The sequence below is a fragment of the Miniopterus schreibersii genome (genome assembly GCF_964146895.1).
Source record: "Miniopterus schreibersii genome assembly, chromosome: 1".
In the NCBI taxonomy this organism is placed as follows: domain Eukaryota; kingdom Metazoa; phylum Chordata; class Mammalia; order Chiroptera; family Miniopteridae; genus Miniopterus; species Miniopterus schreibersii.
Window position 1 is genome coordinate 54,896,737 of NC_138101.1, and position 9,890 is coordinate 54,906,626.

A 9,890-nucleotide genomic window follows, 5' to 3' on the forward strand; every position below is an offset into this window, starting at 1 on the left:
AGGGAGCAGATCATCTTTACTATCCAATCCATGCCTTGCTTTCTCCCACCTTCATTTAATCTTTCTTACATTTCCTTCTTCATTCCAAATACATAAAAGAAACTATCTTTTATTTTGGTAAGCATTTTACTCAGTCTCTTGAGATCTTGCTTCTAGGCGTATCCTCTGTTTGGCGCAAATAAACTCTAATAAATTCTTAAATTTTTTTTTAATAGATTTAGATGATGTTTTTACATCAACAGCAGTATCTTCTTTCTGATAGATGCTTCATTAACCTGGAAAAAAGTATCTCACAAAATCTCAGAGCTAATATGGTAAAAATAGTGGTAGTGAAAAGATGTGATTATTAATAGAGATCATTTCTATGGATTCAAGCAATTAAGATGAAGAGGGTCATCTAAACTAATATAAAATGCATCCTTTAAACCAACGTATGAGAAGCTTTTAGTATTTTTAACTGCAGGCCGGTCATATCTTAATACAATGTGAATCATAATTGCAAGGAGAATCTTCATAATAAAGCAAATATTAGAGTCAGATTGATTCAAATATTTAGTTGGGCTCAACTTGACACAACACTTCTATAGTTATAATTTTTCTACTATCCAGGTTGAATTCTCTTTGTAATAAAAAATATAGTGGAAACTCTCAGCCACATGTACCTGAAAGATTCAAAAGGTGAACTGTGTTAAGAAAATGCCTGTTGCATGCAGCAGAAATATCATAAATCCTTAGCTCCACTGTGCTCTTCCTGTTCTGTAGAAGACCTTTCACAACAATGGAAATGGAGTCTGTGTGTTTGATGCAAGATATCTCTGAAGCAAACTCAGGAGGCAGAATTACTTCCAAGGGAAACTAGAGATTTTTCAGGGGCCAGGAGGGCAAAGAATATGAGGCCTGAGGTATTAAGATTCATCCCTTGCCTGATTCGTTTCCAGGAGGCAGAGAAGGGGACCTAAACCAAATTAAATTTCACATAGGGCTTTAACAGAGTGCAAGGCACATAATAAATATCCAGTTAATATCAGGAATTGATTGAGAATCAGGTCATCTTTCAACTGAATAAACTAAGGAAATATATAATAATCATATTTTGACTTTCAATAAAAATAAAAATTGCTAGGGAAGGACTTATTAGACATCATTAGGAATAAAATTACTTGTGAGGGATGAGAGGTATAAAGTTTATTTACTTGAATTTACTAATTTAAAAAGTTAAAATCAAATATCTGACTAGAATGTGAAATAATAAATAGGAAATGTAAAATTTTTATCCCTGTGATTTTTAGAAAAAGAAAAAGTGAAAATTGCTTTGCATTGGTATATAAATTCATTATTTTTGTCATGTTTATGATGTTCCAAACTTATAATGTTACGTTAAGCAGTCGAATGAGCGAAGTGTTTTATGATTTGGGATTTCTCTGTCTTAAATTTATTTTCCTATGTCATTCCTTATCTGTTAATGGTGGCATAGGCACTTTGTTGAAATATGGCAAAGTTTGTCTGAGAAAGTTCATCCAACAATATAGCTGAAAGTACCAATGAAACACACACTTCCTTGTCTTGCTGTTTCTGCTACTTCTGAGATGTTGAAACATGAATGATTTTTGGCCTGCAAGGAAGCATTAATGATCCAAAGATTTTTTTTTTTTTAAAGAATTGTAAATGGCTGACTGTGGTAATACCTTTTATTTGTTTCCATTTGTTAGGTTCCCTGTGATCTGCAAATGTTTTTAGAGGCTCAAATGTCATATTAGTAACAGAAGCTAAAAATCTTTTAAAAGTATCTGACTGTATTTCAGATGATAGCGAAATGGTTTCATCTGTAACTTTTTTTATAAGTTAAGGTTCTATTTTAGATTTGACTAGCCAGTCAGTTACCATTAGATTTTTTGACTTACAGAATATTTGACTTATAGTAAAATAGTTTGATTATCTGGAATAATTTTCAGATATCAAAAGCTACTTTATATGTAGAAAAACTGAGTGTGCTGTGATGGTAGAAATTGGGAAGAATCTTTCTGAGATTTGAGAATTTCTGCTTGCTAAAGCTCTCCATAGCAGAGGGCAGAGGGGCAATGGGGCAGGCTCATACATCACATGGCCAGACTGAATTGAGCTACAGAACAAGAAGCGCTCTAATTATGCGAATTGGGTAATAATTTTTAATGAATCTTTGGCCATAATTCATTCATGTATTTATTATAAAATATGCAAGGCTTTGTGGTCAGAATTTCTGCTTCAGGGAAAACAAAAAATTTCCATATTCTAGATGACAGTGGGAAAAGGGAAAAATGAATAAAGAAGGCAATGAGGTGTGGTTTGGTACAATAGTAAAACACAGGTTTGGGGGGTTAATAGTTGAAGAAGATGTTGCTAGAAAGAGAAATCACCTCTCTCTAGAATTGTTCAGGAAAACCCACTATGAGGAGGTGGTATTTAAGTTGAAATTTGAAGTGTTAAGAAGAGTTAGTCATAGGAAGAGTAGAAAAATGCTTTTTAAAAACTTTTAAAAAGAGGACAGTACTTGGGTGAAGAGTTCAGGTAGTGAGAAAGTGTTGCTTTGAGGGAATGAAAGACTAGTGGGCCTGGAACTTCAGGAGAGATGAGACCAGAGGGCAGATATAATGTAGAGCCTTCAAGGTTATTGCAAGGAGTTTGGATATTATTCTATGTGCAATGGGTAGCCATTGACAGTTTTCACCTTAGTGTCCCCATATGAAATGATGACTCTTATTCCTGAGTGAAGACTAAAGTGGATTGAAGAAAAATAGTAAGAAAGGAAGCAAGAGACTGTTGCATACACCAGGGAAGAAAAGCTGAGGGTACGAATTTCTCATATAATTTGGAGGTTGAATCAACAGAATTTGCCCATATATTGGACATGAATGATGTGGCGAAGTCAGAAACCAAGAATGGCTCAGATTCCAGGGTGAAGCCATGACATATATGATGAGGCATTCATCAACATTGAGAAAAATGTTATCAAGTTCTATAATTAAGGTTGATAAATTGAAGTTATCTGACAATTAAAAATCTAAGGATATTCTTGAGGAAAATTTTTTTGTGGTCAGCTTTTCATTATTTAGATCATCACAAGTAGCCTAATATGTATTATCTGATAGGTACATTTATTGTTCATTTTCCAGTCTATTATGAACTTTCTTTTAAAACATGAGACGTCTCATATAAAATAAATGTGTGAGATCTGAATAAGGCATGGCAAATTCATACCTGCCTCACATCTATTTCTCACTCTACTTTTTCCACACGTGTGAGCAAAACTTTCTTGATATTTGTTGATATCAATAATTAATATAAAATTATTGTTTTTCTGCCTGTGAGAGCCCCAAAGATTCTGACCTCCTAATACTCACACTTATATAGTCAATCCCCTCCAACAAATGTCTCAGGGCTGGTTTCTATTGCCAATAGAATATGCTAGAAGTGATGGCATGTCACTTCTGAGAGAAGATCGTTAAAGACATTATGACTTTTTTGTCTTTCATGAATCAGTATTTCTGGGAAAGTGAACTGTCATACGGTAAGAAGTCCACCTGGTGAGAAACTGAGGTTTCTGGAGCTAGTCAGGGACTAAGGCATCCTACTAACAACTAGGTGATTGAATTAGGAAACAAATTCTCCAGCCTTCAACAAGACTTCAGATGACTGCAGCTGTGGCCAACATCTAGACCAAAACCTCATAAGAAAATCTGAGCCCCAATGATCAGCTAAACTGCTTCCAAATTCCCAGCTTCACAAGGTTGTGAGATAATAAATAAACACAAAGTTCCCAGGTAAATTGCTATATCCTGGACTAACTTAGAGAAAATAATGATTTTTTTTTGAGAGTCATGTCTCATGAAATTATGTCAAATATGCCATCTTGTTTCTTTTGAAACTTCCATTTAATTCCTGATTTTGTTATGGTGTATAATGACAGGGAGGTAAGGGAGCAAAGAAGCCAAGCTCACCGATGAAAATTTACCTTTGAGGGATGGATGGAGCAGTTGTCTAAGAAGGATATATTAAGATTTTTCAATACAATTATGAAAAGATAAAGAAAAGGACAGTGCTGCTTGGATTGAATAGTCATATTCCTAAATGTCTTGCTAAAGAAATTGAAAAATTGGGTATGGAGAGAAGAAATTAGACAAAGAACAAACAGAGTAGAAGAGTAGATTTGGAAAGCCTGTTCTTACAACATAGATTTGTGAGACACTCTATAAAGAAAAAGAAGTGAGTGAGCAATTTGGAAAATATGTGGCGTAATCTCATTGGGGGGAAAAATCACAGTGGAGATTTTCACAGTAGAGAAACCTATTTACCTTACTTTCAACCTCTCTGTTAGTCTGCTTGGACTGCTATAACAAAATACCACATACTGGGTGGCTCAAACAACAGAAATTTACTCTCTCACACTTTTGTAGTCTAAAAGTCCAAGATCAAGGTGTTGGCAGGTTTGGTTGCTAACTGAGGCCTCTCTCCTTGGCCTGCAGATGACTGACTGCCTTGTCATGTGCACTCACATGGCCTTTTCTCTAAGGGGCTCACATTCCCTGGTGTCACTTTCGGTATGACCTAATCTCCTTTTCTTATAAGGACACCAAGCATATTGGATTAGAGCCTACCCACATGACCTCTTGTCTGCCTTAATTACTTTTTTAAAGGTCTTATCTCCAAAGACAGTCAAATCCTGAGGTCCTAGGGGTTAGGGCTTCAATGTATGAATTTTAGGGGAACATAATTCAGTCCCCAACACCAACTTTTCCCAAAATGAGTTGACTCTGGTAACCTGTACTCAGTTAAAGGGCATTCCTGTTGTCTAAGGATTCAGCAAATTAGTTTCCAATGTATCTTTCGTTTGGGGAAAACAAAAGTAATCCTTACACTAAAATATTCTCTAATGAACCAGTTACTTAAAAATCACTGTCTACTCCAATAGTCTGCAGTACTTAACAGGATAATTTATCCCTGCCCATTGTGATCAACATTTCAGTACCATAGCACAATCAAGAAAACAGAAATCACTCTGCTCATTTAAATTTAAATGAATTTGGTAGAATTTAAACCAGACAAATGGTTCTAAACTTGTTGAAAGGACTACAAGAATAAAGGCAAAATGAGGGGTCATTTTTGGAGCAAATGAAAGAAAGGTAATATTGAGCAGCTGCCAACACTCCTGTTCTGCAACCCGCAAGCCTGCAACTGCTGCGGCATTTTGGGGACTTTGTTACATTTGGTTTTGGATCCAACGCCCCAAAATGTAGCAGTGAGTGTTCTGCCTCTACTCAGGCTGCGGGAATTCAAACTGACCTTACCCAACCTCCTGCTGCCACAGGGAGACCTCCAGCAACTCTCACACCTACAAGGAGAGAGGGCAGAGTTCCCTCCTTTTTCTGCCTGTGATTTCCTACCATTATTTCCTATTGGTGGTGCCTAGAGGAAGCCCTTCGCAAGCCAAACTGGGAAATACAGTTTGCGACTCCCAGCCCAGCAGTTTGAGGTTGACAGACACAGTAGTGGCACAATCTATGGCTGATTGTATTGCATGGTTAAACAAAACAAATGCAGTGCAATCCTTGCAAACAAAATGAAAATGATGCAATAACTGACTGAATATCAAAAGATTAAGAAGCCTACAAGGAAATTGAATTAGTTTTCAGCTATTTCTGCAAAAATGATGCCCTTGATAGGTTTTTATAAAAGCAAATGTGAAGTTGAGGATGTGATATCATACTCCTTGGTGGTACTAGTAGTAAAATAATGCAAAAAATTAAAATGTTACCATTTATTTCTAAAGTTAGTACATTATAATACTAAACAAAATAGATAATTCTCCTAACTGATTTTCATTGTTTTTAATTTTATTTTGTAAGATACAGGAGCTAATAAAAATGTTAAAATTATTTACTATGCAATTAAATTCCCTTTCTAAATGGATTCACTTAAATTGGACTTTTCTACTACTACGTTTGCTAAGATAATGAGAATTTCTGTAATGCTTATCAACATGCTGCAAAAACAGTTTCCACTAAATATATTTGAGGAATATTGGTGTAAGAATAAAAGTCAGATTTGCCACAATGACTACTTTTATATTAACTGGAAAAATTTGGTTTTCTTTATGACTGATGTGAATTTTCAGAATACTTTTTTGGGAATATGTGATTAGCTACAGTGGTTTTGTAAGGCTAAAATATAAATTAAAGAACTTATGTGCCTTTCTATCCAATGATTTTGATGTATGTGCATTGGGCTTTGGTTCAATATTGGTATGTTTGTTGCTTATGAGTTCCTACAGTTCTGTAAGGCCATGATTTAGAGTGAGGTGAGCCTAGAGTGTACATTTGCAGCAATAAAATAATACTTTGCTGAATATCTGTTCCTACCTTGTGTGTTTTACTGGTATCAACATGATTTTTTTTTTTTTTTCTGTGATGTTAGGATAGGAAGGCAGATGGTTAAATAAATGCTTCAAGCATGTTAAAATTAAACCTGACATTTCTGATTACCTTGGCAGATACTGCCATTGATTTCCCACAATGCAATTTTAGGATAAATGATTTTAAACCTTTATTTTTTATGTAAAATTTAAAATTAGTAAAAATTAAAATTATTATTATATGAATAATATATTTGTATGATAACATAACTGGTAGCTAATAAGATGCTTCTTAATTTTTTCAAGACCATACTATTTAAAATTATGAAACTATTTTCTGAGTTATAATTCATTATCTTAAGACAAATTAATAATCTCATAAACTTAATAATATTATCAAGGTTATGATATTTTTAGTGAAATTCACGTGGAGTCAGATTTTTGAGCTGTGACCTTTTAGCTGCCCAAACATAAGAACAGATTCTTAAGGGTTTTATTCCTGAAACTATGACTAAGCCATGTTTGGTTGTGCCAAATAACTCATTAATCATAGAAAGAATATTTAGGACGCATGTGGTGATCCATCTGGCAAGTAACCTAGAGAAAAAAGAAGTTTGCTCATCTCCACAGTGTCCACTTTGGAAATAAGGTGTTTTATCTCTGTCTTCACAAACTCACTATCTTCCTGAGAGGGAGAAATGAACTACTTCATTTTTAGACTAACTGAAAGAATACCATGGCCATTCTGAACTTTGATGAGACAGAGAAATAATCAGACACAGGACCAGAATTTATGATATGCCTTATGTGTAAGAAGATTAACTGGCTTGGTTGGCTGTCACACCTGCAGTCAGTAATAGAGCTGCAGTTAATTGGGCCGATATTTAAAAGGAAGATCTCTATGCATGGTTGCTGACTAGTGAGTGACTTTATAATTCCCTAAATATTCTTGTTTTTTGACACAAGATGGTAACATTAATACTTTTTTTTTAAATCTTCACCTGAGGATTTTTTTCATTGCTTTTCAGAGAGAGTGGAAGGGAGGGATGAGAGAGAGAGTAAAAGAAACATCAATGTGAGAGAGACACATGGATTGGTTGCCTTCTGCATGAGCCCCAGCCCAGCTGAAGATTGAACCTACCTGCAACCGAAGTAGGAGTGCTTAACTGGAATCAAACCTGAGACCCTTCAGTCTGTGGGCCGATGCTCTAACCACTGAGCCAAACCTGCCAGGACAGCATTAATACATTTTGAAACCTCGCAATCGACTTCAAATTTATGAAAGGTAAAATATTTTTTACTAATAAAATAAGGGTGTAATTTTAAAAACAAGATGAAATTTTTCATAAGCATATATTAAAAGGAAGTCAAGCTTCTAAGTTGGCACTGAAGTTAAAAGGTCTTATAAAAGGCTGCTGTAAAAGACAGGCTACAAGGGCTAGTGTTTCAGTGAGGGAGCCTTGGGGTCAAATATATACAGTTGATGTGAAAAAAAAAAAGGATTCTGAGCTCCATGTTTGAAGTGAAGAATGGAGCTATGCTTTTGAATCATAAACAAGAGAGAAAATGTCTCCACCACTTCTCCTAGGATACAACAGCAAATTTATGGTTGCTTGTATCCAGAAGAAGAATCAAAGGCACACTAAAGTTCAGAATCAGAGCCAGCCTCTGACCTGTAGCTGTTAATACAAGACTTAATTTGGAGACACAAACTCTAAAGGCCTTGGAATGATATAACATAAAAATCTATTGGACAGAGAATAGAAAACTTTTCACTCAAGTTTGCATCTCAAATAAAAATTACAAGTTTCACTAAAAAGTTCAATGCCATGAAATGGAAACCCAAGATTCCAAAACAAGAAACAAGAAATTCAAGAAAATGGAATACAACACCTGAAAAATCTGTTAAATTAGTGTGATTAAAATTCTCGAACTACAGGCAGTGCCCTTAGTGGTCTCCCTGATCTGTCTCTTGCTTCAACAGTGTTTGGACTGAAGAGACCCAGGGCCACCCCTTCTTCTAGCCTCTGACCACCCTCCAACCTCTTTTCCAGTCGCCACCTTCGAAACCACCTCATTCATCCTCAGCCTCCAAGACCAGCTGACACCATTTATTTTTCTTTTGTTTGTTTTTGGTTTTTACCTTAACTCCTTTTTGTCTGACAACCCTCAGTTCCCAAATTCATCAGAATTATTCCACCGAGGTGGAGGCTGCCATCAGCCACCTGGCCAACCTGCATCTGCGGGCTCCCTACACTCACCTCTCTCTGGGCTTTTATTTTGACCACCGTGAGGTGGCTCGGGATTGTGTAGGCCACTTCTTCCACGAGTTAGCAGACAAGAAGCACGGGGCACTGAGCATCTCTTAAGGATGCAAAACCAGCTCGATGGCCGCATTCTCTTCCAGGATGAGTAGGGTAAAACTCAGGATGCCATGGAAGCCACCATGGCCATGAAGAAGAACCTGAACCAGGCCCTTTTGGACCTGCATGCCCTGGTTTCGACCCACACAGACCCTCATCTCTGTGACTCCTGCAGAACCACTTCCTGGGTGAGGAGGTGAAACTCATCCAGAAGATGGGCAATCACCTTACTCACCTCCGCAGCTGGCTGGCCCCGAGGCTGGGCTGGGCGAGTAGCTCTTTGAAAGATTCACCCTCAAGCACAACTAGGAGCCTTTGGAGCCCAGAGGCCTTGAGGGGCCCCTCTGCATTCCCCTGGTGTCTGGCTTTTGCCTGGGGCTCTCCCCAAACCACTAGCCATTCTTTTAACCACCCTGGAGCCCTCTCCCATGCATTGGACCAAATGGAAACAATAAAGCTTTTTGCAGGAAAAAAAAAATCTCAAATTATAGGTGGAAATAACATCTATTAGAGGTTTTGAATTAAGAAGTAGGTAGGTTTAAAAATGGATCATCTGGCATTATTAAAAATGTAGTAACAGGAAAGATGATGGTCTTCACAAACTAAAGAAGGATTATTGACTTAGAAAATATGAAAGTTATCTGCAGCCAAAGTGGAGAAATGAAGATAAAGAAAATATAGGAAAGAGGTTATAGATAGGGAAGAGAATCCAAGTGCCTCCAAACCAATGATTATAAAGATTTCCCAAAGGAAATAATAGAGAATGGAGGAGGGAAACACACACACACACACACACACACACACACACACACAACAAAGAAGAAAATAACTAAAAATTTTCTGTAACTAAAGAATATGATGTTTAAAGCTAAAATATTTCACAGAGTGTTGAGTATGCTTACAAAATAACTGAGGTTAACCACAGAAAGGTGTTATTATAGCCATTAACTCTCAAGACATTTCTTACAATAACATATAGAGCATACAGGCATAATAAAACCCACAGACAATCTCTGCAAACAAACTAAATGGTAAGATATTATAACCAACACCCCAAATCCAAGTGAGTAGTGCCAAATCACCTACACCAGCAAGATATTGATAGCATCAGCAATTGTGCAGAAAGAAATGGAGAGAAGTCA

At 36.5% G+C, this 9,890-nt stretch overlaps 1 pseudogene across 1 annotated transcript; it reads left to right on the plus strand.

The window, feature by feature from the left end:
* The first annotated feature begins 2,078 nt into the window (after positions 1–2,078).
* Positions 2,079–9,057, plus strand: LOC308564689 (ferritin light chain pseudogene; annotated as a pseudogene). The gene is made up of 2 exons: positions 2,079–2,155; positions 8,559–9,057. The product of its transcript is annotated as a ferritin light chain pseudogene (transcript).
* Positions 9,058–9,890: the final 833 nt, after the last annotated feature.